The following is a 27576-nucleotide window of genomic DNA, read 5'->3' as shown; positions in this document are numbered from 1 at the left end:
TCTGCCCGATCTCTACGCTTCCTATTTTGTGAATAGTTTCCAGTTCCTGTGGCTGCAAACATCCTGAGACTCCTTTGCAAAATAATTCTAGGAATAATTTTTGAAAATATATGTGAGAAGATGATGGACTTATTCACTGTGCACTTTCCTCCCAAGTCCTCTTACAGGGTAAATTGCTGTTTAGGCATCATTCTCCAGGCTAAACAGCTCAGTGAAAGTTTGCTTCTTCTACTCTGCCTTTTCCTCAGAGCTTTCACCTGGAAGCTCACTGCTGCCTGTATTTAGCTAGCCCCACACCAGACTGCGTGGGATGCTAATACAAGAGCTATTATTATTATTTTTTCAGAATATCATAGAATATTCAAACTAGAAGGGACCTAAGAGGTCATCTAATCAAAACTCTCATTTTAAAGATGAGTAGACAGGGAGCCAGAGAATTGTGACTTCACAAGGGTGAAGCACCTACTGGCAGAACAACTGGACTTTTCCACATTGTGGTAGATTTAAAAAAAGCTCTTGATGTGCCTGCTACCATTTCTGAGTCCTACACCCTTGGCCAACATAACCGATCCTTCACTGTGGTCTTTCGTACCATGCTTTCAGGCCATTTGGCATTTCTCAATCCGTTACTCTGGCAACTCTTACCAGCCAGTGATTGTTGGCAGAGGCACTTTATAAATCAATAAATGTTTATAAATCACAAATATTTATAAATCAGATTATAAATAAGTATTGATTTATTAATCAAAAATTTATAAATCAATATTTGTTTTCCAATAAGGGGTAGTTATTTAAATAAAGATATATCTTAATCATAAGAGCCATATCTAACACTTCTATTTTATATATATTTAATATATATAATATATTATATATATTAAACATATATAACTATACAACTATATATGTTATATACATAACATATATAACTACATATGGAAGAAGTATCATTTTGCTAGCATACTAATGCACATTGTTTAAGACCCAGCATTACTTTTGTTGCCAAGAGGACAGAGTCACAATTCATACGTTAGATCAAAACATTGAAGAGGAATAGATTGGCATTATTGAAATAAAATCCTCAAACATTTTGCTTTATGCTTATTTATTTATTTTTGAGACAGGGTCTCACTCCATTGCCCAGGTGAAAGTCAGTGGTGCAATCATGGCTCACTGCAGCCTCAACTTCTTAGGCTCAAGCAATCCTCTCACCTCAGCCTCCTGAGTAGATGGGACTATAGGTGCTCACCATTATGCCTGGCTAATTAAAAATTTTTTTTTTTTTTTTTATAGAGACAAGATCTCACTATGTTGCCTAGGTTGTTCTTGAACTCCTGGGCTCGAGTGATTCTCCCCACTTGGCCTCCCAAAGTGCTGGGATTCCAGGTGTGAACCGCTGCACCCAGTCATTTTGTTTTGTTTTAAATTTTTTAGGACTGTATCTCCGATGCAAAGCTGCTATAACATCTGAGTTTTAAAACAAATAGCTTAATTTTAAATATCTGGTTTTTTTTTTTTTTTTTTTTTTGAGACAGAGTCTTACTCTGTCACCCAGGCTGGAGTGCAGTGGCACAATCTCGGCTCACTGCAACCTCAGCCTCCCGGGTTCAAGCGATTTGCCTGCCTCAGCCTCCCGAGTAGCTGGGATTACAGGCACATCACCACACCCTGCTAATTTTTGTATTTTTAGTAGAGAAGGGGTTTCACCATGTTGGTCAGGCGGGTCTCCAACTCCTGACATCATAATCCTCCAACCTTGGCCTCCCAAAGTGCTGGGATTCCAGGCATGAGCCCCCACACCCGGCCCTAAATGATCTTTTTTATAGTGTTATTTTTTAAGCTAGGAAACAGTTCCAATCTTGCAATGGTTACTAAGCAACAATTAAAATGAAATCTCAGTCGATTTTTAAAAATTATTTACTTTAGCAGGAGAAGTGTGTGGCTTTTGCACACTTTATGTCTCGGCAATAAGTAACACTGGGGACTGAGAGGGAGGCTAAAGGAGCTGGACTTTACTTGGGTGATGGTTGAGGTGGAGGTTGGAGTGGGGTGGATGGCCCTTGACATGTGTTTGTTACTTTTCACTTCTGTGATTCTCCACAAATCACAAACAGCAAACAAAGCTAATGCATATGGAGTCAATGTGGTATTTTTTATTAGCAGTAAATGAATGTCAGACAAAAAACCCAGGAGACTGCTGGATTCAGGAGCCCATTCCTGGATCAAGCACTGTGCTGAGTATTGGGGTATTTGATGGCCCAGCCTTGCTTCTGACCCTCTCTCTGGCTGCTTGAGGGAAGCCCACATGGATATGAGAGATGGGCAGTTCTGCAAAGGCAAAACAGTGTTGTTGTCAGAATTGGGGAAGGACACTGGGCAGGTAGTAGTAATGGACTGTTCCAGGCAGCTTCGCTTCAAGTCATACTTTGCTGCGTGGGGTAGTTGGTGAGAAAATGAGGGGTGGGAATATTGTCCTCTTTTTGCTATATTTGGTTCAGGATCTGTTGCTGGCTTGAACCTGCTGGTGGAGCAATTCAGGGTTCAAATTATGGAAAGTACACAGACAAGAGAAAGAAAAAGCACTGACAGCTGTGTGACTGAGATTTTCTGTTTCATGCTTTATACTCTTAATGGAGAATGGCACCAGCTCTGTGACTTTTTTTTTTTTTTTTTTTTGACTCTGTCACCCAGGCTGGAGTGCAGTGGCATGATCATGGCTTATGCAGCCTCGACCTCCTGGGCTCAGGTGGTCCTCCCACTTCAGTCTCCCCAGTAGCTGAGACTACAGGTGCATGCCATCACGCCTGGCTAATTTTTTTTTTGTAAAAATGGGATCTCACTGTGTTGCCCAGGTTGGTCTCAAACTCTTAGGCTCAAGTGATCCTCTCACCTCGGCCTCCCACAATGCTCGGATTACAGGTGTATGTGAGCCATCGTGCCCAGTCCTTGTTCTCGAACAACCTAACTTGGTGCTGGGATTGTTTGTAACTATTAGAGATAATTTAGTATGATATTTCTGCTTTTCTTTCTGCTCCTGAATAGTTTAAATATAAATTGGCTGTTTGCAAGAAACAAATGCTTCATATGGGCATAAGTAAACTGTCACAGACATTATGTAGTAGAAGAAAATGATTAATTGTGCCTTTTAATCATAGTTCCATTATCGTATGAAACCGTCATGTCATTGGACCCATTTCAGTAATGAAGGTTTAGCACCACGAAGAGCATATTTGCATTAATGAGGCATCACAGGTTATTAATTGAAATCTAATAACAGCTTGGAATATTATAAGTTTGCATTAATTGGAAACAGAATTGTGGATTTGTTGGAAATATACCTCTTGTCATCTTAGATAAATGATTCCTTGATGGGATATAAAGAGGCCATTTTTGCCCTGATTGGAGTTCCTAGCTTCTACATGTTGATTGTAATTTAAATTGGAATGACCTTTCATGACTGATTTCTAAAGCAGAATTTTTTGGTATGCCTGATGCCATCCCTACCGTGGCCTGTTTGGTTTTTGACCTGTTCATCAGCCACCTACTAAGGGAAATAATATGGATTGAAGCATGTGTAGGTCAAGGAAGGAATGCTCATTGACTCATATATGCCGGAGGTTGCAATTTTTTGAATTTTTGCATGAGTGAAAAATCAGACGTTGGCGATGACCTTGAGCAGTAGGCTATGGATAACTCCCACATGCTTGGCTTTCCAGTAATGGAACACGAGGCCTAAGCGGCTCAGTGGCAGTTCTGTTACTAACTTCCTTTCCAGGGAGGCCTTGCCTGGCCACCCTAAACAAAGAAGGTGCCTTTGTTATTCTCCATTAGTGCCCCTGCTTGTTTCCTTTAGAGTATTATACTCATAGTCAATCATAACTGTGTTTGTTTACTTGTTTTTTGTGTGTCTCTCTTACTAGTATGTCATCTCTAAAGAACAAAAACAGTGTCTGTCTTGTTCTTCGTTGTATGCCCAGCACCTAGGACAATTTAAATGTGTAGTGAATAGCTGTTGAATGGATCAATCCTGGCCAGGGCTGGAAGGGCCTGGGGAGGGGCGTTTCCACTGAAAGCAATGATAGTTATTTTAGTAGAGTTTAACCCCTAGATCTAGAGCAGAATGATAAAATGCCAGACCTAAAATTTGCCCTAAAATCAGCCTATGTCGTTGGTGTTTTTATTCCATAAACGTGGCCTTAGGCTACTTTTGGACATAATTCCATCAGGATTGGTGTCCCTAAGACTGGGAAGAACAAAGAAAAGTAGTCCTTGGGTATTGTGCCCCACGGCAATTGACTGAGAGCTGTGTTTTCTAGCATCTCTTAATGAAGAATTTTGTAGAAGCCAATATTCATGATAAACCTCAAAATAGAATTTTAGTGTAATAACTGGCACTTTGGTCAAAGCTAACAGAAACCAAACAGGCAGGCTCGACTGAGTGTAGCACCTCTTCTCCCCTACCTTCTCTTTTTTTTTTTTTTTCCTGGTGAATTGTGAGTGAAAGTTACCTTTCTTTCACTCGGTTTATCTTAAGGAACTATGCCATCGTAGAAAGAACTTTAAACAGGCCATGAGAAAACACAGGTTCTAGTCTGGGTTTTACCACTTAGTAACTGGAGACACTGAGGGAAAGTACATTTTCTGGATCTGCATCTGGAAAACAGAGTCATCTTATCCATAGTACAGAATTTTTATGAAGATCATTGAGGAGAATAAAGGTGCTTGGTAAATTGTAACGCAAATTCAAGATGCTGCTGTCAGTCGTTTGTTGGCTCAGGAGGAAAGTAAACAGAAGCAGTGAGAAAGAACTTCACAGAGACTGCTTGGGTTGACTCTTGGTTAAGCAGCAGCCCTTATTTCTTCATCACACTGCATGTCCAGGATTTCACTTGGCCTTCCTTTAGAGCGTTTTCTTTTGGAGCTACGAAATGAGCATGAATGGATCGTGAGGTTGTACTGTAAGCAACTTAGAGACCTCCAAATTAAAGCAGGGAGACCTCATGTTTTAACCTACAGGTTTGGAAATGATTTTTAAAAAGTTATAATAACTTATATGGACAGGGGTGCAAACGAATAGGCATTCTTACACCCTGCTGGTGGGGTATGGAAAGCCCAGATGGTATAGATTATAGAGAAAGGGATGTGTAACATGCCATTTTGGCAAGGAGTCCTGGCAGATTGTTAAGAGAACGGTCTTTGTGTACTTTTCAAAACATGTTTTCCTTTGTTATTTTGGGGTTCAGAGCATTTGTTTGAAACTTCTTGAATCTCCCCTTGACTGGCAGCCTGTTAGTTGATCCTCCATTTGTGTATTGTGTGAAAACTCCCTGTGGCAGAAAAATACACACACATGTCTTAGGTATTCATACCCTGATCTCTTGACCTTCTGGAAGTAGCTGCGGCCTGCTTTCCCTCCTGGAGAAACAACTCAATTTGTTTCTGCTCTCTGGTTAGGGCATCACATTGGTAGTATCTACAATAATTTTTTCAGGTAAAAATGTAGTCAAGTTGTTGAAGACATGAGAGATTAGAGTAGTTTATGTGTGTACATACATGTGTGTATATGTGTGCATGTGCTTCCTACCAGCTAATAGATACTTACTCCTATTACACAGACTCAAGGTAAGATTACCCTGCAGGCAAACTTTTAAACATGTAAATATGCTTGCCATTCATTGATTGTCAGATTTTCACCAAAGGGAACCAAGAACAGGTGCCCCTTTAGCCACATTATTAGACCTTGTAGGATCTGAACGTTGGTCTGTGTTGCATCATGTTGTTGGAAGATTCATTTGTTTATTGATTCATTTATTCACCAGAAATTTATAGAGCAATTTATAGGTGCCAGGCTCTATGCTTGATGGGATGATTCAGCAGCAAATAAACAAAAATACTTGTGCCCATAGGGATTATATTTCAGTGGATAAGATGGATACTCAACATGTCAACAGGGAAATTATATAGTTGCAGGTACTAGGAGGAAAATAAAACAAGGGGATAGTGAGTATTAGGAAAGGGGTCTTATTTTTGATAGGAGGTCTAGGAAAAACTTTTTGAAGATATGAGATTTGTGCTGTAAACTGAATGGATTCAAAAGGGAGACCTTGGAACTATTAAGAGGAAAACAATTGCAGGCAGAGGTGGGAAGGTTTAAAGCCCCCGAGGAGAGAAAGATCTTGGAATATTGAAGGAACAGCAAGAAAGACAGTGGGGCTGAAGCTTTGTGAGAGAGGGAGAGTGGTAGGAGTTGGGATTAGATGGATAGGGATGGGGCAAATCAAATCAAGAGGACCTTGTAAGTCATGGTACAGATTTTGCAATGGGAGGACGTTAGAGGTGTTAAGTAGTGCTGTGATCTCATCTGTTTATTTATTTTTTAAAAGAATTTGCTGGTTCTTTGAAGAATACATTACATGGGAGTAAGTTTGGACTGATTATAGGAGGCTTTGGAAGTAACTCAGACAACAGGTGATGGTGGTTTCAACTTGATGATTATGGTGTGAATGGTAAGAAGTGATCAGTCTTGATATGTTTTGAAGATATTGGACCATATTATGTTCAGGAATGTAAACTGATATGATAAAGTCATATCACATGATTATATAATTTATGTACTGACTTTAGAATCTAGTTTTTGGATAAGATAGGTCCATACTGTTCTTAAATCTGACTTAGGTGGGTAGGGAATGGACAGAATTTCAAAGCTGTAATAATTCTCATGTCCAGTCTTTTACGTCCGAGTTCCTTGGATGATGCATGATTCTCTCACTAAAACAGTGAAAAGATGCCAGTGCAAATCCATCCAAATTTATAACTCACACAAACAATGTGATATTGCATATAAGCATATTGCCATATAAAGCATATTTAATTCCATTGTGAAGTAAGTTTCAGTTCATGCTGATTTTTAAAAATTAAATCCTTTTTTTTTTTTTTTTTTTGAGGTGGAGTCTAGCTCTGTCACCCAGGCTATAGTGCAGTGGCACAGTCTCGGCTCATTGCAACCTCTGCCTCCTGGGTTCAAGCAATTCTCCTGCGTCAGCCTCCCAAGTAGCTGGGACTACAGGCATGCGCCACCATGCTTGGCTAAGTTTTTATCTTTTTAGTAGAGAAGGGGTTTCACCATGTTGGCCAGGCTGGTCTCGAACTCCTGACCTCAGGCGGTCCGCCCGCCTCAGCCTCCCAAAGTGCTGGTATTGCAGGTGTGAGCCACTGCACCCAGCCATTAAATTCTTTTCTTAAAAAAATTAAGGTGCACACCTATAGTCCCAGCGACTTTCGAGACTGAGGTGGGAGAATCACCTGAGACTAAGAATGCAAGTCCAGCCTGGAAAACATCGTGAGCCTCCGTTTCAAATAAAAATAATAATCATAAGTACCAAAAAGTAACCCAAACCAGATGGAATTCTGAAGCAGAAATTTCTAATGTTTGCCCTATGGGGTGAGATCATTGCCATATCCCCACTAGGGGAGGGGCAACAGTGATTGACTCCAGTATATTTTATACCCAAGGAGAAATTACAGTACTGTATTCCTAACATCCCATTAAATGCTTAAAGGCAGGCCAGGCACAGTGGCTCATGCCTGTAATCCCAGCACTTTGGGAGGCCGAGGTGGGTGGACTGCCTGAGGTCAGGGGTTCGAGACCAGCCTGACCAACATGGAGAAACCCCATCTCTACTAAAAATACAAAATTAGCCGGGCGTGGGGGGCGCATGCCTGTAATCCCAGCTACTCAGGAAGGCTGAGGCAGGAGAATCGCTTGAACCCCAGAGGCAGAGGTTGCAGTGAGCCGAGATTGCTCCACTGCACTCCAGCCTGGGCAACAAGAGCGAAACTTGGTCTCAAAAAAAAAAAAGCTTAAAGGCTCGCCTTTTATCCAGCCTAACCAGTGGTGGCAGTATGGCTGCAGAAGCTCCAGCAGAAGACAATATTTCTACTGTAGACATTACAGCTCTTTCATTATAGCTCCTGTAGACATCCTGAGAGTCACCCTGATTAGAATGGATTAGGTCATGTGTCTATCCCACAGCAAATCTCTGTGGGTAGGGGGGTAGGGGGGTAGGGGGGTAGGGGGCTAGGGGGGTAGGGGGGTAGGGGAGTAAGATGTGCCTCTTAGCTTGGCCTGAGGCACATTCTTCATGTCTAAGGATGGAACTCTACTGAGACCTTATAGACTGAGAGGAGGAGATGATTAATTCCCAAATGATGCCGGGGTTGTTGCTGGAGGAGGAGGAAGGGGGCTATGGGGCAACAGATGTTCATTGCCCTTTGATGGCACCGTAGCATCTTCAGGCTACCTACCCTCTAAAGCATCTTCCAGATACCATGGAGCTCCAGAACCTTAGGTTTAATGGCAGATATATTTTGATCAAAGTACCGTATACTTGTTTTCTCATTTGCTTTGTCCTTACAAAGGACAAAGACAAAACTCTAGAATAGAATTTTGCAAGACAGCCCCATAGAAGAATTACCCTTTTGTTTTCAGCAGAGTCCATCAACGTTGATCCTGGAAAAAAAACATGTTGAAGAGTATATCCAACGCTATTCTATTTCTACTGGTGGACTGTGATCCTCACACAAAATTCTCTCTTGGAGTTCAAGTTGATGGTGCCTATTTCCATAGCTTTCCTTTCTAAATCCTATGGCATAGATGACAGAAAGTAAATAGAAGAAATGCCAAAGAAAACAAAGAAGCACCTATATTTAATTTCTGACACCAGTTGTTTAATGTCTTTCACATTCAATTAGATGAGTTGTTTGAAGGAGCTGGTTTTGAGAAGGGTTATAGTGTCCAAAGGAAATTATTTTCCCTGGCATGTCAACAACTACGATAGAAATACTACCAGACCGTAGGGAACTGCCTCTTGATGGTGGAAGGTGGCATGCTCAAAGGATTACTGCTCAACGTCGAAGAGCAGCAGCTAATGAGCACAGCAGGGAAGAAAGGACAGCAGGGTGAAAATTAGGGTCACGTTTACACTTAATTTGTTAAAGCTAAATTTATTTTCTAAGTGAGAAGCACTGCCTTTATTAAGACAGTTAATGCCTAAGAATGATTGAAAATATATTGAAATAATGTGTCTTTCTCTTCTGAGCAAAGGGTGTAAACTCAGGCTTTAAAAGAATCCCAAGGTCTTGATTCTGCAAAAGACATTCTTTTATCTCAGTTATCTTTCCTTATTGGGAACACTGGCAGATATTTGGTCTTTAACTACAGTGTGGTGTAACTTATATCAATTCAGATGTCCATGTCTGATGGCCTCTTTTGTGTATGCAGTCTGGTAAGTATCCCTTAACACATCTATCCAACTAGTATTTGTGATTTTAAATAAAAGATGTTACCGAGACTATATATGATATTAGTAAAATATCCGAAGTTAAAATTCTACCAGAAAGGTAAAATGTAGTTTACTAGGATAAAAGGAAATACTATACAGATTCTCCCAAACTGTACTCACACTTACGTTTCACTAGGTAATGCTAGAAAATGGTATTTTTCCGTATTTTCAAACAATTGCTGCATCCCTGACTTGTGCAAACTACTATCATCCAGTTTGAAAGACTCTTACCACATATGCCATTTATCTATCCATATGGCATGTATAGTATGGGACTCTAGGGTTTATTAATATGTGTAATGTATAACACTGAGGAAATAACTGCCATTTAGCTTTTTTTATTCCTTTTCACCTCTGGAATTGTAGGTATACATTTATTTTCTTGTGAATGTGGCTATCTCTTCATAGGCAGTAAATATTAGTATTTTGGGACCCTCCTCTTAGTCTCACCAGGCAACATTTGTTTGCCTTGTTTCCTCCATTAATCTAGCACACCCCATGGAAAGAATAATTTAATATTAAACCCCTGTGAGGAAACCCCTTCACCAGTGAAAATAACTTAGTGACAATTGATTTCATCAGAGCCTTCCACCTTGATTTTCCACTGTCCTAATAGCGGCCTGGCAAAGCATTTGAGTCCCATGGTGAAAGAAAGAAATGCACAAATGGGCCTAGATTTGTTTCCCCGAGGTCATTCGACCGCTGCACCTTTGCTCCCTGCGGCACACATTCAGCAATTAGCAGGTGTATGTTTGCAGCTGACTGCATTTAGCGATGAAGAGAAGCTCTGGGAAGATAGCCTAACTCAACTCCTTTATTAGGAGGAAAACATTGCTCTGGGTTTCTTGGCTGTTTCCTTGCTCTTTACTTACTCTTTTGTTATTTTATAAATATCAGTGTATAAACAAACAGGATTCAAAGGAATTCTGTGACGAAGCAGTGAAAGACCTATCCAGCATAAAGCCACAGAGTCTGCTGGATCCCTACCTGTCGCATATTGAACTTTCACCTCTGTATTATGACACCCACGGTGGCGGAGGTGGGAGCGCAAAGGCACTGCGTCCTTTACATCTTGCTCCTATAGTGCCTCACAGTTTGAGGGCAGGATGTATCGGTTTCCTTCTAAACCCAGAGCTGCTGCAGTCTCTCCTCTTGAATTGTCAGCTAAGACTTGTAGTTTGAGTTAAGAGTTCTTATTCTAAAATTTCAACTCTATCTCGTACTCGGTTTGCAGGTGAGATGGTTTCTGCAGAGACAGAGTTCAAAGCATCCTTTCGGCTTTCAGACCTGAAAGAGGTTGTGGAAAGCTTTGTATTGCTGGAGGCTTTTTCCTCCTGGTTGGATTCATTAATACCCTTTTGTGAGTACTATTTGGCTTTTTTAGAATAGCTTTTTCTAAACAGCTTTCTCTGGTGGAAAATCCAATTTAGCTGCAAGCAATATTACCAGTTCCGCTCCTTTATTTTTCTTCCTCGGTGAAAGGAAAATAAAGGATTGCGTGTCAAAATGGAGATGTACGATTTATGGCATTAGCACTTCTATTAATAAATTTATGCAGCAATTATATATCTTCACATTTTATATTTATTCGTAACTGAAGACAGCTTCTTTATGTTGCAAGAGCATATTTTTCTTCAGAACACATTTTATTTTGTTGGATCTTAAGCTTTTCTTCCGGATTTCCATTGATAGTGGACGCATGGTAGGAAGTTTTAGCTGCTTTACACACCCAGAAATGGAGTAAACTTTTGCTGCAGATTTAATCTCAGACATGTTGAAACTTGGGTGGTGTTCATGATGTTCATCCGCACAGTGTTTCTTTCTTAGGAGGGCTACACTCACCCCCATTTCAGACGAGTCCTGCCTCATCCAAATGGTTTGAAGGTAGCTACCCCCATTCTCTCTAGCTCCCAAACTCGGTGATCAGAATACTTCATTCCTCTGTGGTAATGTTCAGTTTTAAGAGGGCAGATCCAAAGCCAACCTATTTAGAGCCCTCTGAGAACATTCCTCTGCAGTCATCTTTGACTAAGTCTGCTTGAGAATGAAATCAGATGAAGTAAAGCAGGAAAAAGAGAAGAGAGGATGGGGTGTTTATGATATTGTTTGATAGCTGGATCTAGTATCGTGCTGGGGATGGTTCATCCCAGCATACAATAGTGTATTGTTAAAATGTTCAGGAATTCTGTGAGCTGGTTGACAGCATGTTGGTAGCTTGAAATTGGCTGCAAGTCAGCCCCCGCCTACCTCCTGCCCTTTATTTTTTTAATGAGTACGTTGTTAAATGTTTACCAGCCTCACTGCTTAGACCCATCCTAAATAAAGTCACAAGGCTTCTTGTCATGTGAGCAAATTTACCTCTGTTCCACCCTCCTCTCCTTTAGTTTGACTTTGGTTTAGCCACATGCAATTGTAAGAGATTTGAACTGGCTAAATTATTTATTTTGCCATTATGATAAACATCTTCCCTTTATGGTATAGGTGAGAACATATGAGGAAACCAATACAGCTTTTGATGACAAAGCTGCATGTCCTTGTTGCATGTTAAAAAATATTTGAAGGAGGTAATGTGACATTTCTAGAACTTTTGATGGTTTATAACAACCTGACAGATTATTCACTGTTCTTGGGGAGCCCTTAATTGGCAAAGAAAACAATAAAATTTGTTTTGTGAAGCAGTGGTGACTGTCTAAGATGAATAATCTTTGAGGAAAAAAAACTAGGTAACCTGAAGTTTTGAGATAGAATTAATAGTAGAGATGCTCTTGTTTCTCTAACATAGATAAAGTGGACCAGGATAAGTGTGGTTTAAGAAGCTGCTCATTGTGAGGGTAATAATCAGTTGAATCAAACTGGTATGTCAACTAGGACCATCTATTTTATTACTTTGCACATGTGAATTCTATGTTTGTTTCCGTTGCTGATAAATGATGAATATTTGAGAAGAGAATGCCTATGTCATAGCACTGCATGATTCTGTGGAGATTTAGTGCCTTTAAACAGTCCCACAGGTCTGTTTTTAGTCATCTGAACTAAATTGGAGGCAAAATGCATTGGAAATGCTTATATCTAGCATACACTGGGTTTGAATTTAATTTCTAATAATTTGTTGCTGGCTATTACGTGCCCCCCACGCCACTGTAGAAAATCAGTAGAATAATATACAAGCCCAAGTGGTGAAGCTTGTACATAATTTACATATAATGTGACTGCAGAATCTGTTATCTCTTTGAAGTAGCACCAGAAAGAGAAATAAAACTACATAAAATATAGACAAAAAACCTTGTGTATTCACAATGCAATTTCCAATAACGCCGAGGTCTGTGTATTATTTTCAGTAGAAAGTCATTCAAAGGAGAAAAAAACATTGTAGGTGGACAATCTAACAGTGAGAACATATGAATAAGATTTCAAATGGGTTGAGAGTTAGTTAAAGGGGAATACTGAGGGATTTAGGTCAAAGTCCTTGGAATAAACTTAGACCATTGGGATAATCTGAAACAATATCACTGGAATTGATGTTTTTTTCTCCAAATCATTTGGGAGGTGTTCATAGTGCATCACACGCCCTTTTATTTACAAAAAGTGCTTTCTATTTGGCATAATATTTTCACAGACCAGTTGAAATTACAGAAGCTTCCTATTTAAGAAAAGAATTAAAACTACAATCAACAGTCAGATAGGAGAAATACGTTCTGGTATTTTATTGCATGGCAGGGTGACTATGATTAACAGTAAAATATTGTTTATTACAAAATAAGTAGAAAAGAGGCTTTTGAAGGTTTTCACCAAATAAGTGCATGAGGTGATGGATGTACTAACTACCCTGATTGGATCATTATACAACACAGATATGTATTGAAACATCAAGTTGTACCCCATAAATATTATGTACAATTATAATGTATTCATTAAAAAATACATAAACATTAAAAAAATCTTCATTTAACTGAGAAAATGTTCAACACTTACCTAAAGCAAATACTAATCAAGTTTACTGTCCTAATTTTGTCTGAGAGTCCCTGTCAAACAAGGTGGTGCCTTTGTAACAGTAGCCAAGTCCCTCAGTCTCTCCAAGCTCCAGAATACTTGCCTGTAAAAGCAAAAGGCAAAGTTGGTTGGAGAAATGAATAAAAATAACTACCTCCTTGGGTTATTCTGAATGTTCAATGAATTGAATGAAATAATTGATGCTTAGTGCTTAACACAGTGACTAGCACCATCCATATCAATGGGATTCAGCTATTACTATTGTTATTAGAGTTATTAGTTGGTCTCCCCAGCCTGGCTCATGAGTTTCATTATCCATGTGTAAATGAATAAGTCCCCATAACAACTTCTGCCCTATGGATGCTGGATGGCTTTCCTCATGTGAGAAGCAACTCAAATCAACACAAATCCTGTGGGATATCTGCCCTGGTATCTTTTGAATGAAGCACACACTTGAAGAGACTGATTTCTCAGTCCATTGTCTCTTCATACACATGGCAGCTCTCCTGAGGGCCACACACGGGCCACTTTCATGCTTAGTGTTGTTTCTTTGGAAGCTGTTGGTCTCTCTCTTTAAGGTATGACCTACTGCTTGCCTCCCTACCCCACCTCCCAGTTAATGTTGCTTATGCTGTATGGGCTATATTTGGAGGCCTATGACCTCAAACCTTCATTTAATTCTGGTGACTGTATTCCAGAGTACTTTCATTTAGTAGGGTGAGTGACAAATTTAATTTATATTAATTGTTGAGGGTCTCTGAAATTACAGTAACAAGGTTAATAAGTTTAGAAATCAAAGCTATGAAGATATGGTAAGCCATTTAGAAGGCATACTTCCTGACTTGCAATTGGCAATAGAAATACTGCTTTAAAAAGTGTCATCATTTTGTTACTGAATTTGTTTTCTGTTGCTGCATAACAAATTATCCCAAAACTCTGAAGTTTAAAACAATAAACATTGAGTTTTGCTTGTGTCTTAGTGGATCATCTGGGGTTTAGCAGATCTAGGTTGGGCTCAGTGGATGGCTCTGCTCCCTACTGCTTTGTGTCTTTCATCTGCCTTAGACTAGCAACCACACCAACTATGTCACTTACTTCTATGGCTGTCGTGGAGATGCAGCAAGGCAAGCAGAAATGCTTAAGACCTTTTAAGGCAGAGGGCGAGAACTGGGTGAAGATGCGCTGTCACTTCTACCCACATATCAGGGCTTAAGGAAGTCCTAGGACCAAGCTTTAACTGAAGAGGTGGGGCAATATGTGTGGCCCCAGAGGCCATGTACAGGTGTGGATACAAGGAGGGCTAAGAAATCGAGTTCAGCAACGCTATCTACCATGGCTATTATGTGCCCCTCTGAAGATTTGCTGCATGGCCTTAGTTCCTTATGTTCTCTGCCTCTAACAAAATCACTATACTCTCTCTTTCTGGGCATTTAGTATATTTTAATCTCACGAATATTGAAAATTGTGCTGCAGACCCAGTTTTCTTTCTTGTGTTAGATGCCAGAAAGCTGAAGACAAACTAGTAGCTGCTTAAAGCAGCCATATCTAAGTGATTCTTATCCTTTGTCTTGTTCCTGGCTCTAGTTTTGTCTATGACATTTGTTTACTTGTTTACTTAACCTATTCTTAAATATTCTTGATCTTGTTAATTGTTAATCTGTTCTTAAGTTGAGTTATATTTTTGTCTTTTGTATGCCTCTTAAATTGTCTTGCATGCTGGGCACAGTGGCTGAGCCTGTGATCCTAGTGACTTGGGTGGCTGATCTAGGAGGATTATTTGAGGCCAGGAGTTTGAGACCAGCCTGGGCAACATAGTGAAATCCCATCTCTTAAAAAAAAAGGAAAAAAAAAGAAACCCAAAAATGTTAGCCGGGCATAGTGGTGTGCACCTATAGTCCCAGCTACTTGGGTGGCTGAGGCAGGAGGATCACTCTGTGAGCCCAGGAGTTTGAGGCTATAGTGAGCCAAGATCGTGCTGCTGCGCTTCAGCCTGGACAGCAGACTGAGAAACCCTTTGTAAAACAACAACAACAACAAAAATTAAAAAATAAACAGCCTTGCATCTTTTCTGGTTCAAGAAGAAATATAAATATATAAATAAAATTTTAAGCAACAATTTACTACCACTATTAGCCCTTGACCCAGTAAGTAAGGTTACAAATAATATAGTAGTAGCAAGCGTTTATTGAATACTTCTTTCCTCTTGGGCCCTGTGCAAAATATTTTTTGAGCAGTACCCAATTCAGTTCCCACAGCAGCCTTATGAGCTACGTGCTGGCATTATCCCTGTGGAAACAGACGCAGTTTATGTAACTTGTTCAGGGTCTCACAGCTGGTAAATATCAGAGTCATGATTTGAGCTGATGAAGCTGGCTTTAGATCTGACATTCTTGACCAGTTAGTTTTACTGCTTTCCTATTGATATGCTAAAAGAAAAGGAGAAAAGGAATGGAAGGTAGTTCTTTTCTCTTTTCTTGTGTCCTTGATTCAGCTTTTATTCCTTGCTTACCTTCTTTTTTATCCCCCCATGTCTCTCATAAATATGCCTAATTAAAATGTCAGCTGCTAATAGCTTAAAAATACCATTTTAAACTCTGACACTTGGCGTTCCAATCGCTACAGTTTAAACAGAAAACTTTAAGGATTTAGGTTAATGAATATGATTTATGAATCACTCTTACCAGTACAGATATGTTTAGCACAACTGTCCTTTTATTTATGATGAACATAATCCTTCCAGGTACATTTTATGTTTTCTTGCAGAAGTTTGTTGGTAAATGTGGAAATTAAACTGGAAAATATGGATAAATCAGCACAATTCCAAACACCTGCTCAAAACATTCATTTTAGTGATTTAACAGTTGACTCTTTAGGATGTTTTTCTAAAAACATTGGCTGTAGGCAGAATAAGTATTCTCAGTGAATATATTTGTTGACATATCACTTAGAAGCTACCACACTGACAGATTTTGGGAATTCTGTATGAGTTTGATGACAAGCAAAGGCCATTTTAGATGAGTGACTTCCTGTTTTACTGGCTGATTCTCATGTATTTGTATACTTTTAGTGATAGGGCTTTCTCGCTTTGATTTTTCAATATCTCATTTGGCTCAGTTATCTGGAAAGTCTTCAATGTTTTTTTTTTTTAATGGGCATCATGCTGTCTCAATATCATTACTGCACAACTAAAATCTTAGGAGGAAACTGTAAGTAATCAGTTTTCTTTTAGAACAATTGTAATTCCCACAACCCTGAAAAACTCTGAAGCCATTTTAGTAATGATCATTTTCTATTAATCAATTATCTGTGCATTTAGACAGGGAGAGGGCTTATTATGTTTTAATTCTCTTAAGAATGTCCAAGTGATAGCCTCATCTCTTCCAGTTATACCCCCTCGAAAAGGCTGCACAGTAGATGACTGACAGATTGATCTCCCCCAAAGCTGAGTTTCATTCTTCTGCTAGTTAGTCATTGCCATTTCTTCCACTAATAGTATATGTATGGTAAACTTAAAACTTTGAATTTCTTTTGGTGTTATAAGACTGAAACCATCCTAGACCTTCTAATAAAAAGAAAAAGAAATTTATTAACCAGTGATAGCTTTGACACCCTAGATCTGAGTACTCAGTGTTGTTAAGAGTCTGTGTCTCTCCTGGCTGGGCACAGTGGCTCACGCCTGTAATCCCAGCACTTTGGGAGGTTGAGGTGGGTGGATCACTTGAGGTTGGGAGTTCGAAACCAGCCTGACCGACATGGAGAAACCCTGTATCTACTAAAAATACAAAATTAGCTGGGTGTGGTGGTGCATACCTGTAGTCCCAGCTATTTGGGAGGCTGAGGCAGGAGAATTGCTTGAACCTTGGAGGTGGAGGTTGCGATGAGCTGAGATCACGCCATTGCGCTCCAGCCTGGACAACAAGAGTGAAACTCTGTCTCAAAAAATAAAAATAAAAAAAAATAATAGAGTCTGTGTCTTTCCCTCCATGGACTCTGATTCCTCCATGTTGCCTTTTTTGGACACCTTGTCTTATGTGGTGGTCATTGGCCATACGATGTTACTATCTTGCCACTAGTAGCCATCTTAGCAGAAGAGAGCAACTTTTTCCCCCTCACTGCCAAGTAGCTCATATCAAGAATCCCACAGAGAACTTTCATTGATCCAGCCATGTCATGTGCCAAACTGAAACCCCAGGGCTGAGGTCATACCCCTCGTGTGAATTTCTTCATGTGAAGGGAGTAGCTGTGGTTTCCTACAGGAAAATTGAGGCACTATCATCAGAATGGGAGAATGGTGGCTCAGTTAACAGAAAAAACAGTTGTCTACTAGTGTACATAAATGTACAAAAATATGTCTATAGGAATATATTCTTACAATTATCAATCTGTAATCTACAATGAACCAATTTTTTTTTTCGAGATGGAGTCTTGCTATGTTGCCAAGACTGTTGTGCAGTGGTATGATCTCTGCTCACTGCAAACTCTATCTCTCAGGTTTAAGCAATTCTCTGCCTCAGCCTCCTGAGTAGCTGGGATTATAGGCGCGTGTCACCATGCCCGGCTAATATTTGTATTTTTAGTAGAGACAGGGTTTCACCATCTTGGCCAGGCTGGTCTTGAACTCCTGACCTCATGATCCACCCACCTTGGCCTCCCAAAGTGCTGAGATTACAGGTGTGAGCCATTGCGTGGCCATAGTTAACCATTTTTTTTTTTTTTTTAATAATGAAAGGTACTTAAGGTAAAGAGAGCATTTTCTCCTTTTTTAAGTAGATGATTATATAGTGGAAAGAACCTCAGGACATAATTCCATACAACACATATTTCTGGAGCTTTCGTTTATGGGCCAGGCACTGTGCTATGTTCTGGAAATACAAAATGGAATAGCCCCTCCTTTCCCTTGACCTCCCACCCTCATAGTCAAGGGAACAGTAAAGCAGGAAGAACATGAATGGTTACAATTCTTTGTGATCACTGAGTGGCTGAGGATTGTGCAAGGCTTCTTAGAAGTTCAAAAGGGATATCAGCTTAGGCTGAGAAAGCTTCTAAGCTGGGATGATAGACTTTTCATCATCTGGCCTTTTCATGCCCCTCCAGCTATATCCTCCACCTTGTTTCCAAATGTACTCTTCATTTTAGTGGTGCTAAACCCTTTTTAGTTCTCTGGTTAACTTAGTCTGTCATGTTTCTGTGCATTTACTCATATACTTGGCCTTGCCCCCTTTTTGGTTCTCACTCCCTTTAATTAGGAATCAGCTATGGGATGGCAAACCTGATGAAGTAGACACAGTGACTGAGCTCTCAGGAACCTTGCTAGCCTTCTCATCATGTGCCTTCCTTTACTGAAAGGTGGGAAGGTCAAACATTACACTCCCAGATGCTTTACAGCTAAGGCCCTGGATATGATTCCTTGTTTGCCAGTTAGATGCACTTGTTTGAGTTTTGGAAGACAGAATTGAGACTGAAGCCAACTTTCTGTATTCTCTGTGGTCTTTGCTGGCTAGAACATTGGAGGAGACATTGGGCTTTTGGGCACTCATCTTTCAGTACCTGGCCACTCAGTGCAGGGCCACTGAGAAGCAGTGGATAGAGCAATTATTTCGTTGCTAGTGTGGCTTTCCTATAAAGTCAAAGGCTGTGTTGGCGACAGCAGCTTTCTGATCCATGTTTATAATTCAGACAGTCTATTTCTAATAATGATTCTTTTGGTGACTTCCTGAGTCTCTGCCTTTCTGATGGTGGCAGAAGTAGCGGTACTCCTCGTGGTCATCCTGGATGTCTTTCTAGAGCCCACAGCTTCAGCTCTTTCAGTGACTTTGATGCACCCCATTCCCCAGTTCTCTCTCTACTTCGAAAAGCTCAACCCTGCCTGAGAAACAAACTTAGCTCTACTGAGACTCAGTCTCTATCCAAAACTTGGAGATAGCAGAGCCATAAGGTTGTCATGAGGATGCAATGAGAAGAGGCATGTAGGGAGCTAGATCATTGCATAGCATGTGGAACTTGCTATGGAACCTTGGGTAAAAGGTTATTAACTTGTTGTGCACTTGCTAGTTTTGTCCATTCAATGAGAAAATTTCTGTCTGCAGGAAGCATCATTGAACTGAAAAAGATGTTTTCCTTCATCTTCTCAAAGAGGAGAGACAATGTGTATTTAATTTCGTTGTTGTTGTTACCTGGATTCCTAGCCCATCATTTCTCAGTCACAGCCAAATAACTCCAAACTCTCTTTGGGTTCTAGTCACTCATTCCCTTGGTTCACATGTTGTGTACAAATGCTTAGCATCAATCACTTTTCATGGCTTAGTTATCTAACTCAGAGTTTTGCAACTTCTGACTTCCTTTGCATCATGTTAAGAATAGAACTTCCATAGAGCCACAAGCCGATAACTGAATTTTACAGTGGACGACCTTCGATTGGAGCCACTAAGATTGTGAACTAAACTTCAGTCTTCTCATCTTTAAAATGGATATTTACTGCCTCACACGGTTAAGAACATCAAACTAGACAATTGAATAGCCCTGCACACATGTAATTCATAATGCTGTGCAAGTGGAGCTGGTCAAGATGATGACTAATGAGGTCAGTGGGCCACAAGATATGAGAAGCATGTAACCACTGCTTTTATTTCCACGGATATTTACTTAGGGTCTCTTATGTGTAGATGTTGCGTAAATATTTATGTACACTTTGTGTTGTCACTTTCTCTTTATCATACACTTACTGAGTGGATATTCTTACCCTCATTTTACAGGTGAAGAGGTTGATCCGGTGTAACTGACTTGTCTGAAGTGATACTGACTGTGTGACTCTAGCCTTTGGCTTATTTCCTTCCTCCTATCCAAAGACCTCAGATTTCCTAACAGAGTTTCAGGTATTGTTGCCTACAAGGACATCATGCCTGACAAGCTTTGTCTCCATCAGTGTCAGTTCCCTGATCAGTTCCACCCGAATCATGAAGCCAGCGCTCATCACATAGTCACATGATTGCTGAAACAAGAGTGTCTGGCAGCTAGCTACCTAGGCATGCTCTCCTGGAGGGAAAATCACAGATGTAAGATGTTTCCTCAGTTTAACTCACATTTTAATTGTTAGTTTTCTAAAGTTTTGCTTAAATGAGAAAGTGTGTTTCTGTCTCACTGAGGGGCTTTAGAAGCTCTTGTAAAAATGCACTGTGTGTTCCTGGGGGACTCTCACCCCGCCTCCCCTTCACTTCGCGTTATGAAAGGCCGTGAGAAGGAAGTTCAGTTTTCAAAATGTCATTAATTGTTCTTCCAAGGTGGTTCTGGCATCAGTAGGGATTCCTTAAAAGAAAACCATTCTGCTCTAGGGAGGCGAGGTACCGTTGGGAAAAGCTGCTTCAGTATTTTCTTTGTTAAGTTTGTTGTTTCCATGCATTTGGTGGAAATGTAATGATTTGTTAGTTCTTACTACCTGTGTATTTTGAAATAGAAAATTGTTTGAATAATACGGCTCCTTGGAGGTATTCATGCTGATGCCAAAAGGACACTATATAAAAATTTTTCCTAGTGAATATTTTATTCTAATTAGAAGAGATGAAATATTAAACCAAGGAGATATTGTACCTCTTATCAGGTCACTGGGTTTTATCTGCCATGTCCTATGAAGTTTTGAGCTTGCTTTTTTCTAGTATCAAGACTATTACTAATCCACAGGGCATGTTTGTATAAAATAGAAAAAGATACTCCTTTTGTAGAGACACAGCTCCCCCACAAGGTACATGGCCTGGTGAGAGGGGCCAGGCTGGATAGCCCCCAACTCATTTCGTGGGCTGGTGCAACGTGTGGTCTTTACAACTGCATGGTACATCTGCGGGTAATAGAAATCTTCCAGGTCCTGTGTAAGGTCAATGGAAGCATCATTCCTGAACTCACTGGGAATCTGGGATTTGTGAGCATAGTCTGAAACCGAACCCCCTATAAGGATAGAAATTGGTTAGTGGCTCAGCCCTCATGAAACGGAGTTGTGGGCAGGTTTGAGACAGAATGGGGAAGAATTTCAGCATTATGTGGTATGTGAGACCAGGGGTTAGATTGTCTTCTAGTGGTAGTAAAATATTTCTGAGTGAAGGGTACCAGATAATGGGTCTGGAATCTGAAATTTAAGTGGATTTGCACAGTTCCACAGAACTGTTTATTTCTCTGTTTATGGGATGAAGAAGAATATATAGCCCTTGGCTCTGTTAGTACAGTTACTAGTTACACTTGCATTCAGGAAATGTAAGGAATGGCAGCTGGGAAGTAACCTTGACATTGAGCTCTCCAGATGCCTCCCTCTTCTCTCCTCTCCTTGCCTTGTGCCAGTGGAGGTGTGCTTGTGTAAAAACAGGTAGCAGCAAGAGTCATATTCGTTGGGCCAACAAATAAATATGTATCCCATGCTGACTATGTGCCCGATGCAGGTGATTTAATCATGAGCAAGTCTAGACTCTGTCCTTGACCTCATAGAGTTTACAGTTTAGTGGAAGCAATGGACAGTAAACCAGCAATTACTCAAATACATATATTATTACAGATGGTGAGACATTTTATAAAAACAAATACAGGATAAAATGAGAGCATTGTTGGTGGGGAGGGGGCTGTGATGGACAGTTTAGATGGATTTAGATTTTGAGCCACTCTATTGATAAGAAAATTTAGGAAATAGACACCATTAAGAATCTATTTTGCCCAAATTCTTCTGTTTGATAATGAAAGTGTCTATAATCAGCATGTGAGAAGATCAGCATTTTGACTTCAAAGAAGTTGCTTCAGACATGGTATTGGAGTCCCCGCTAGTCCTTTGGGGTTGTGCAGGCTCCTGCTGCTGAGACCTCTGCTCACTGCCACTGCCCGAGGTGAGAAGTTCTGGTAGGTTGGAGTTAGTTGCTTTTCCTTTCTCAGTACAAATAAGTCAGCTGGGTTACTTCATGTAAAACCTCTTCTCCTCTCAACAAATATTGAAATGTTTGTGTTTTTCTCCGCATGATGAGGAAAGATGCCTGGAGAGGCTAGAGGTTGCATCTATTCAAGTGAAGTTTTGTGATTAAAACCCCATTGTAGGTATTCCACAAATATTTGAATCAAATTGATTTGTTAGCTCCAGGATGCAGGGATAGAGTCCGGGCTGAGCTGTTTGATTTGCACAGTTTTTCTGCTTGAAACAGATGCTATGCTTGAAACTCAAGCATTTTCTCACCTATAATCTTATATTTATGCTATTTGCCTGGTCCCTGAAAGCATTTTAAGGATGTGACCCTGTACCACCACAGCCCTAGGTGCTGAATTCATTTGTTTGTACGTGACCCTGGTAATAGAAAAGCTTCATCAGTGGGTGCCATCTTTGGAATCTATCTGTCTTTTGAAAACATTGCACCTTTGAGTTCCTGTGGCACTGTTGTCCATCCACTTTTGTTTTTCTGAGTGTCCTCTGACTTTGTCCTTTTTATATGAGATTCCTCCTCCACTCTCAGCTAGATATTCACTCCCTCACTGGCTTCCCTTTCTCTTCTATCCTTTGTCATCTCCTTTCCTCCCTCCCCCCTTTTTTCCTGTCCACCTGTCTCTTTCCTCTACTCCGTATTTATTGAGTGCTTGCTCTGTGCCTCTGAGGCTATACCAAGGCAGACTCTGCTGGAGGTGGTAATGAGCTAGTGAAAGAGCCATAGTACCACAGCTTGACAGCACAGAGTGTCTTAGGAGTACACTGAAAGAGAACCTCAACAAACTGTATCAAGATACAGCTGACTCATACATTCGATGACTTGAAATAAGTGATAGATATTCCATGTTTGGAGGAGCATGTTTACGTGTCTACATTCGTCGGTGTCTCTCTTGGAGGAATGGCTGGCAAGAGAGATTGAACAGGAGCCCATTATCGTGGAAGTAAAACCTTGTAAGATTTGTGAATCTAGGTGGAGCTTGACTGCATGTATGTATGTATATGAGCATGTGTGTTCATGAACATAGTCATCATGTTGTCTGTCATTCACAATCTATGACCTGTGTAGGTATAAACCTATGAAGTTTTGTAAAGGCCTATGGGCCCCATGCCCGGAAACTCTGAATCTCTGCTTTTTAAAAAAGCTTATTAGGTGAATTATAACCATTCCACTTGAAACTATGATAGGGAATAAATGTGAACAATTTTCTAAAGTAGAGAATAAAAACCTGCCCCATTAGATTATCTTTTCCCAGATGTCTCTGCGACTAAGTGACTAAGTATGTTACAGACCATAAAATGTTGCAATTTTATTTTTGAACCTGTTTTGCAAATACTGGAAGTATGATGGATATTATCCTATCTCCACCTTGGCCCAAATCCATTAGGCAATTACTTATGTTTAAACTTCATTTCTCCAGAAATATAGTTGGATCAGTGACTGAGTAGTACCTATGTCCCTTTTCTTTAATATCATTTCTCCTGGACGGGTCATGCTTGAATCAATCTTTTTGGTAAAACGTGGAAAGACCTTCACTTACATTGTGTCTCAGTGGTGGTAAAATCAGTCTTTAACAAACAGTTAATGTAAGAACTGTGCACAGTAATAAATAAACCTAGGATTCCAGCTGGCACAAAGTCTGATTTTAGATTGAATGACAAGCTCTACAGTATTTTCTGTTTTTCAAGGGAAGGGGAAAGTGTCACAAAAATGGAAACATGTTTTTTTTTTCTTAATTCTTTATTTTAGATGCTATTTAAAATAGTCATGAGCATGAAGTACTCTATTTTTAGATTTAGGTCATTTGAAATGCTTCCTCTTTTAGGATTAAAAAAAAAAATGTCAGGAGGAGCTCTGGCAGAGGTTAACATCGGAAGGGTTCTGCGCAGTATGTGAATGGGTTGTGCTAAGCTGCCAGAGCTGCTGTACGGCAGGCCATGTAGGTGACTCTGCCCTCTGGTCCCCACACTCTCAAGACAATCTTCCACACTGGGGAAGAGAAAAAGAGATAAAGAATTGAACCACAGGGGCCTCCCACACTTCTCCCTCTGTGATTTATTTATGAATCACATTAGCCGGTAGACAAGATGCTGAGCTATACCCTTTGCAGATCTCTCCCTCTAGAGTAGAAGCAGGACATCTGTGCTTGCCCCAACTCGTTCCCTGCTCTACCCCTCTAGGCAGGAGAAGCTTTAGCAGGGAGCTGGCTTTGAGCCCAAAGGATTGAAAGGAAATTTGCCTTTTATTACTCAGTTTTCAGTATTTTATTAGCAAGGGAAGAACTGAAGTTTGTGGGGATAGAGAAAGGCAGAAACACGGAGAACTTTGGAGTTTCTCTGGCCGAACACATCAGATTTCCAGATTCCCAGGCTTGGGGTATAGCCCTCCTTCATCAGCACCAGCCCATGTCTTCACTGTCCAGCCCAATGTTTTAAGAGCCGTGAAAGATGTTCTATCTCAGTCATAAAGACCACCGGATTTCCCTTCGCTTTTTAATATCAATCCACATTCAATCCCTGTCTCCTGGTAGTCTTTCATGTTTCGGTAGGTATACAGTCACTGCTATATTTAAATCTCTATTGGGTAGATGTTTGTATATTAACTCTTTTAGATGCTATTTCAGTATGTCATTTGTCTTCAGTAATCTAACTCAAAAGCGAATTTAAGTGTGACGTTCTTTTAAATATCACTCAAATGTGATAAAAGGTGTTAGATGGTGGGTTTAGCAACAGGAATTTTGATTTTAAAAAAGTTTTCTACTATATTATGGTGGATTATCCTCTGGCGTTTTACCTTATTTACCTTAGCTGTTGAATGTAGATCCATAAAAATCAGCATGACAATAAACCAGTAGAAAGGTAGAGACAATCAGGGGAAAACGCACAGAGATTTTTCAACCATCCAGTAAATCTCACAGAAATACTTATGAATTCATTAGCCCCTCTTAGTCACACAGAATATCCTCACCCATTTATTAACTTCTGGGCATAGGCACAATTCTAAAAGTATCTTCCAACTAGGGATGATATATTAAATATGTTAAAGGGCTTTCTCCATTCTTTTAACATCTATCAAGGGCCTGTAGTAATGTTTGCCAATACCATTAACTTTTGCTAACCTTATAGTTTTTTTCCCCTCTTTTCAAATGGTTTACTTTTCTTTCTCTTAAGGCAAAAAGATCTGAGGTCATATGTTCATTCGTTTAACAAATACATAATTAGTGACCATCTAACCTGAGCCGAGTTCTGAGTTAAATGCATGGGATATATCTATGAGCAAGGCCAACTGCTTTCCACCCTCTGGAGGCTTGTATGATAGTGAGAGACGATAGTTCACACACACACATGGAGACGAATAACACAATGATCGATCAGAATTATTATGAAGGAAACAAATGAAGAGTGAAGAGAGAATAATGGGCTTGAGTCAGACTAAATAAGGGGGCCATGGAAAGCTCTCTGGAGGAGGGTTCTGTCTCAGCCTGAAAGACATGAAGGTCCGACTGTAGAAGGCAGATGGAGAGAGAGCACTCCACATCAAGGAGCCAGCATATGTAAAGGTTCTGAGTTGAGAGGAAGCTAAGCCCAGTCTGTTTGACAACTGGCAAAAGACTAGTTGGCACTTTATAGATGTGGAGAGCTTGAGAGTGGGCCTCTGAAACAGTGGAAGGGAGTTCAGATTTTATTTCTGATGCAATGAGGAGTCATAAAGGGGTTTTAAGTGAGGAAGGGACCTATGTGATTGGCTTTGAGAAAAGATAGGAAAGCAAGGAGTGTGGAGAACGGACTGAGGAGGGCAGAGGCTACCAGGTAGAGGGCTGCTGTCTCAGCACTAGGGGAAGATGATTGGAGTCTCTCCTAGAATGGCAGCAGTAGGGGATACTGATGGGTTCAGGCCTGGGGACAGGGTTGAAAGAGAAATCAAAAGGGCCTTCTTAGGCAAAAGAGAAGGAGACATATCTGTAGGTGTGCCACCTTGTAGCAGGGAGAACTTGGGGGAAAGGCTGTAGCTGCCCTTACTAGGTGGGAACATTGTTTTATAAAGGACACAGAGCATAGGCAGTTTTCTTGACAAGCTGATAATATAATGTGATCATATAGTGCTTACATTACTTGAAAGTGTGAGATTATATGTATCTGTGCAAATGTGAGTATTGGTTCAAAGTGGAGTTGGGCCTCTGCATGCATGGGCTCTGTGAATCTCATCCACTGTGGATCAAGAATATTTGGGGAAAAAACCATAAAAAGTAATACAACAATAAAAATAATGCAAATAAAAACAATACATTAGAATAACGATACAGCATTACGTGTTAGGTATTATAAGTAATCTAGAGATGATTTAAAGTTAATGGGAGGAGGTGTGAAGGTTATATGCAAATACTATACCATTACATATCAGGGAATTGAGCAACTGCTAATTTTTGTATTTGCAGGGGTCTTGAAACCAATCTAAGGGATGACTATGGGTTTGTGTGTGTGTATATATATATACATATACGTATATATACATACATATACATATATACATACATATACATGTATGTATGTGTATATATGTGTGCATGTATATAGTGTGTGTATATATGTGTGTGTATATTCATGTATACATATGTATATGTATGTACACACCTACACACACACACACACACACATACATACACACACACACACCTATTCAGTAAGACTGTATTTTGAACAAATATGCCAGGGCTTACTGGTGCCCTTTCAAGTAATTTTTGGAAAGGAAATAGTTTTTCAACAATGTGGGTGTTTATTTATTTTCATATATGATTTCATTATTTATAAGTCACATGCCCAGTGTTTTCATTTTTGAAATTGTATAAAAATACAGATCAGAATACAAAAAATTAGCCGGGCGTGGTGGCGGGCACCTGTAGTTCCAGCTACTCGGAGAGGCTGAGGCAGGAGAATGGCGTGAACCTGGGAGGCGGAGCTTGCAGTGAGCCGAGATTGCGCCACTGCACTCCAGCCTGGGTGACAGAGCGAGACTCCGTCTCAAAAAAAAAAAAAAAAAAAAATACAGATCAGTTGATATGAGCATGTGATGCAGAATCTGTAACCTGAGAGTCATGCCATCTGAGTTCCAGTCTTACATCCATATCCCATCAGGTGTGAAATGACTTTGCCTCTCAGAACCTCAGTTTTCTCAGTGACATAATGAGGATAACCGTGGCACCTGCCTTATGGAGTTGCTGTGAGCATGGATAGTGCTAGTTATAGCCAGCCGTTAACCTGAGGCCTGCCATGCAGAAAAGCACAATAAATGTTAACTGGTAATAGTGA

General features: G+C 40.2%; 1 protein-coding gene across 6 annotated transcripts in view; it reads left to right on the top strand.

Annotated features, from left to right (window-relative positions):
• The window catches only part of FHIT (fragile histidine triad diadenosine triphosphatase), a 1522387-nt gene that overhangs the window by 1109573 nt on the left and 385238 nt on the right, over positions 1-27576 (top strand). The gene's annotated exons all lie outside the window — the stretch shown is intronic.

This window comes from Hylobates moloch, unplaced genomic scaffold (assembly GCF_009828535.3).
Source record: "Hylobates moloch isolate HMO894 unplaced genomic scaffold, HMol_V3 SCAFFOLD_4, whole genome shotgun sequence".
Lineage (NCBI taxonomy): Eukaryota > Metazoa > Chordata > Mammalia > Primates > Hylobatidae > Hylobates > Hylobates moloch.
This window is presented reverse-complemented; position numbering and strand designations above follow the sequence as displayed.